Raw genomic sequence first — 5,728 nt, 5'->3', positions numbered from 1 at the left:
CATACCAAATTGAAACATTTAAGAAGCATTTCCAGGGTAATACATGAAGAACAAATGATGGATGGTTAACACAGGCACAAGTATATGTATGTGAAACTTCTCAATTTTTAGCCAGTGTAGTCTGTTTTCTTATTCAAAAATAGAAAATTAAAAAAGATTGCACTCCCTCTCTGAGCCAGGCACTGCACACGTATTATCTCATTTAACATGTTCAACTCCCAGGAAATGGATTTTCCTGCTTCCATAGATGATTTCAAGAGGTAATCAATTGGTCCAGAGTCACCACAATAGCGAGAACCAGACAGAGAGCCTGAGGGGCTTTCTTAAATTCCACTTTAAACCTCTTTGTACCCCATCAATGATACATCCCAATACAAAGCTTTTCATTCTGAGTACAGGGAATAAAATTCCTGAAAGGTAGAGAGACTATTCAATAGAGGGTCAAAACCCATTATGATCAACTTGTTTTGGTTTAGCCAGAACCTCCCTGATTTTAGCACCAAAATACCACATCCTAGGAAATCACTTAGTCCTGATTTTAAAAAGAATAGTTTTGTGTCCTGGACAACCCCTCAGTCCCAGGCAAAGTGAGATGTTTAGTCACACCAACTGTACTTTTCCACATATTTATAAGCAGAGTCTATCCTGGCACTTTTTTTTTTAACATCATGCCCCATGTCCCCTACCACAGCCCACCTATGGACCTAACTAAAGCTCAGAACCAAAAGCAGTTCTTAGAAAACAGTAGAAATTCAACAAACATTTGATGAATTAATGTCCATGTTTGTCTTGTCTCCCACTTCATCAGCTGCGGCACTTTACATGTAGGTGATGCCTGTCAATCTTTATTGAGTCAAATATAGATTAATTCAGTCCATAATAAATAGCAAGGGCCACCTTAAAGAGTTAAGGAAGACTTAAGAGAGAGGGATCATTTGTCCTTATGTCTTGGTGATGGTGGTGAACTTGTGGGCTGATGGCTTACTTTTAAATATCATATCTTTCTTATAGACTAGAAGTTGGTGGAACCACATGTCCTCTCCTCGGCCGCAGCCTCCCCAAATCATTGCTCAGCTGCCAATACCATCTGGGCCTCCGAAGGAACAAAGGCCAGGGTGATTTCCCCAATTACTGTACTAGACAAAATTTATTTTGTCTTGGGCAATGTGCTAATAATTTAACATGCATTATCTTATTTAATCCTTGCAACAACATGATACAGTTACTACTATTATTCCTTTCTTATGGATAAGTTGACTAACACTTCTTAAGGTAAAGAGATTGAATTTAGACCTCAACATCTTAGACAACATGACATAGTATATCCTGAGTTATCATACAATTGATGGACATACCATACCTAATATGGTGGTACCTGATTTCTGAGGTCTTGTGGCATCTTGATGATAACTTAGTTATTTTCTAATAGCTGAAAGTCTTTAGAGAGCCAAATTACAGTGAGTCTCTGTATAATTTAAAGTAGCTTAAGTTTGCCTACTCTTTCTTTTGATTTTTGGAGCTTTGTGCTGGGGGCCTGTAAATCTGAACTTGTACCAAACACCAGAGGCATTTTTCCTATAACTGTGTCTACAAGCACTCTTAACTTAAAAATGCTTCTGTTGAAAGGCCCCAAATCTACCCTTCTGAAAAGAAATCACATATATCTTTGTCAAATATTCCCCCCTTTCTGCCTTACCCTCCCTTTCTTTTCCTTCTGTATAGCTGGATGTTCTTGTGCTGATAAACCTAATTGAGGAAATCAAATTGTAAATGTAGAAGAAGCCATATTCCTTGGGTATAATATTCTTAACTATTGATAATTACAGAAACTATATGGGCATTAGCCAAGATCTACAGGAAAATGAAATACTGTTTAAATACCTTTAATGTAACCTTGGAAATGCACAGAATCATGGAATTTTAGCACTAGAGAACTTTAGAAATAATCCAGTTTGGTGATTTGCTAGCTTTGATCTGCAGACGTATTCAATGAGTAACCAGCTAACATCATTAACCTAACATCAGGTGCCATCATCCCTAAGGAACAGTAACAATAGGAGGCTAAGTAGGGGTTCCTGGTCTTGCCATGTTCAGTGAATACAGATGGCAGGTCCTATGAGCTGCCCCCTCTAGCACCCCGTTAAACCCTTTCTGGCTGGCTTCCTATCTGCATCAGGCCTAGATTTCATCAAACACAGAGGCACAAAAGAGCTACATAAAAAGACAGCCAAATGCTAGAGGCTCAGATCTTTTGGCAAGGACAACGCCAGTATCACTTGGGAAACACGTCCAAAGTTTCTGACTGCAGATCATAATGTGATAGATAACAAGCAATAGGAGGCTATGACAATGTTGACTCCATCAACACAGGCACATGGTAGGTCAGGGGAACGTTCTCCAGCTGTTTTGTTCCTGACTGGGCAACATCTATGTCTAGCTGCTCTCCCAGGCCTTCCCGAGACCCTGTAGTCTAACTGGTACCTTTTAGTAAAGCTCTTCCTGCTTACTTAGCTAGAGTAGATTTGGTTGTTGCAATTGAGAATCTGGATAAATTCGTTTTTATGTCTTGTTGTGATGTTTCATTATGATTTAACTTAACCAAAGGGTTCTTGGAGGGAAAAAGCATGAATACATGTACCACAGATTCCTAGCTGCCTCATTTTATACATTAAATAACTTGAGGGGGGTCAGAGAAGTAAAGCTATCAGTGGTAAAATTGCATCTAGAATTCAGTTCTCACTATAAAGCTTACCAGGTAATATTCCAAGAATTGACCTCGGCAGACCACAGCCCATATAAGGACTCAGTTCTTAAGAACCAGCTAGGTGGCCTATGGCTAAGCCTTCACATGTAGGAGTCAGAAAGCTCCAGTGTCCCTTTATCTTTCCTTGCCCTTTATCTTTCAAAAAATTTCAAATCCTCTGCTGTTGACTTTCAAATGTTATTATTTTTGTGAGTGACACTGTTATTCGAATGAAATGTGAGCCTCATTCCTCACATTCCTCCTTTCAGAAAGAATTAAGGTATCTGGAGACAGCTCCTTGAACACTACTTTAATCTGTTTCTGTTTTTGTTTTTTTTAATTTTTAAGTTTTTTCCCCAACAGGTGTACAGTATCTGTATCAACAGAGTCAAACCAGTGCCAACCTTCTAGATCAAAGTATTATAACATAGATACAATCAGAGACAATGGATCATAGCATAGCTCTGGCATTATATCAACTTGGTGATTCTGAGTAAGTGACCTAACCTCATTATGGCTTTAATGATCTCATCTGAAAAAATAAGAGTGATAATAAAACCTAACTATTTCATGGGATTGTTGGAAGAATTACATGGAATTCATGCAAACATTGTACCATATTTTATAAGGGCTATCCACAGTTACTAAAACAAAACCTTATCTACAATAGGGGAAAGTCTACAGAAAATTGCTCTCTGTTTTTCAGCTCCAGATATTTTTCAGATTTCAAGTGGAAAAGTCCTAGAGGGCATTTAAGTCACTTGTCCCAAGTTCCATTGGTTTTCTGTTTTCTGTTTTCTGCCCAGGAACTGAGGCAAAAGCAAGCAAGAGCATTTGACCAATGTAGTCTACACTGGACGCCACCACAGTCCAACCTCTCAGACGGATTTCCACTATCCTGGCATCAGGAAAAAATGGTCTACACTTTCTACCATTTGCAAAGTAGTTCTCTGAACAGTTGGATTGGACCTGGAAACTGAAGCAGCAGGGCATACTGATGTCTTTACTCTGACTTTTTAGGGAAAGACAGTCAATGACATACTCATACATCTTCTGGCTTTGGTCCAAGACTCTTTAGAGATTTGTACATATTAATGTGTGACTAACATATTCAAATAGACAATTCTGAACCAACTTACATATCAGAGGTTGCATACTCAAACACTATGAGTGGGTAATGTAAGTGTGTGAATTAAACCTAGAAACCTAGTATAAGGTAATAAACAAGATGGTAACTGATATCATCTAAGAGTTCCTTCCTGCCTGCCCAGTGGCAACCACCTTTAAGTGTTTTTAATATGGAAGCCAGTGGTAATCTGGGAAAAGTCCATCAGCAGATGAATACATATATAATGGTATATTCATACAATAAAGTTCTATTCAGCAATAAAAATAAACTATTATTATATGCAAGAACATGGCTAGATCTCAAAATAATTGTGCCAAGTGAAAGAAATACTAGAAAATACTCATTCCTAAATTTAGGGATAGGTAGCAAGTTGCAGGGAATGGAGGTTTTGGAGTAATAGATTACAAAAGGCACAAAGAAACCTTTGAAGGTTATGGATGTGTTTATTACTCATTACCTTGATTATGATAATGACTTCAGAAGTGTATATGGGATCAAAATGATACACTTTAAATATGTGAAGTTTATCATATGGCCATTGTATTAGCCTCTCAAGGCTGCCACAATAAAGCACCATGATGGAAGTAGCTTAAGCAACAGAAATTTATTTTCTCACCATTCTGGAAGCCAGAACTCTGAGATCAAGGTGTTGGCAGGGTTGGTTCCATCGGAGGCTGTAAAGAAGAGTCTGTTCCATGCTTCTCTCCTAACTGCTGGTGGTTTGCTGATGATCTTTGCTGTTCTTTGGTTTGTAAGGCACCACTCTGATGTCTGCCTTCATCTCCACGTGACATCTTCCCTGTTAGTCTGTGTCCAATTTTCCCCCTTTATAAAGATATAAGTCACATTGGATCAGGCACCCACCCTACTCCAGTGTTACTTCACATTAACTAATTACGCCTGCAATGACCCTGTTTCCAAAAATAAAAAATCACATTCTGAGGTACCGCAGGTTAGAGCTTCAACACATAAATCTGTATGGGACATATCTCAACTTACAACAGCAATTTTGCCTAAATGGAACTGTTTAGGACAAAAATGCTCAAACTACCAAAATAGTTAGATTTGAATTTAATCATCAATTTCATGTCATAGATGGCAAAATTTTTCCCTTTTCTCTAAAAATTAAGTCACCAGTGTATTCAAGCTCAATATCTCTCTCTCTTTCTCTCTCTTACATATTTAGACTATTGGTTCTCTCCTTTCTTTTTTTAATCCCTCACATTTAACTCAGTAAATTTCCGTGGAATCTTCTTAGAATATGCTAAGACATTATTTGGCCTTCACTTGGAGAGAAAACATCATTGCTATATTAAAATCAAGTTGTTTTTCTTTAACTTGGTCCAAAGACTTTATGTGGTACTGCTTGGTATTGACATCATCATAACCACAAACATAGACATTGGCATTAGATTTTATTTACCTATGTTCAAATATAAGATAACCCAGTTGATTTAGAGTATCCTGATAGTAATTCTTCATACATGATTGTAATTAAAATTAAAATTTGTCTTTACATACCCAGTAGTAAGATTGCTGAATGATATAGTAGTTCTATTTTTAATTTTTCTGAGGAACTTTCATTATGTTTTCCATATTGGCTGTATTAATGTACATTCCTGCCAACAGTGTGCAAGGGTTCCCTTTTCCCCATATCCCCGCCAATGTGTGTTATCTTTTGTCTTTTTGATAAAAGCCACTGTAACTGATGTGAGGTGCTAGCTCATTGCAGTTTTAATTTGCATTTCTCTAATAATTAGTTATTTTGAGCATTTTTAAAATATACTTGGCCATTTGTACATCTTCTTTTGAGAAATGTCTATTTTGATTTTTTGGTCTTTTTTTTTTTTTTTTTT

Source organism: Otolemur garnettii, unplaced genomic scaffold, assembly GCF_000181295.1.
Source record: "Otolemur garnettii isolate 467f Iridium unplaced genomic scaffold, OtoGar3 scaffold00015, whole genome shotgun sequence".
NCBI lineage: Eukaryota > Metazoa > Chordata > Mammalia > Primates > Galagidae > Otolemur > Otolemur garnettii.
This window is presented reverse-complemented; position numbering follows the sequence as displayed.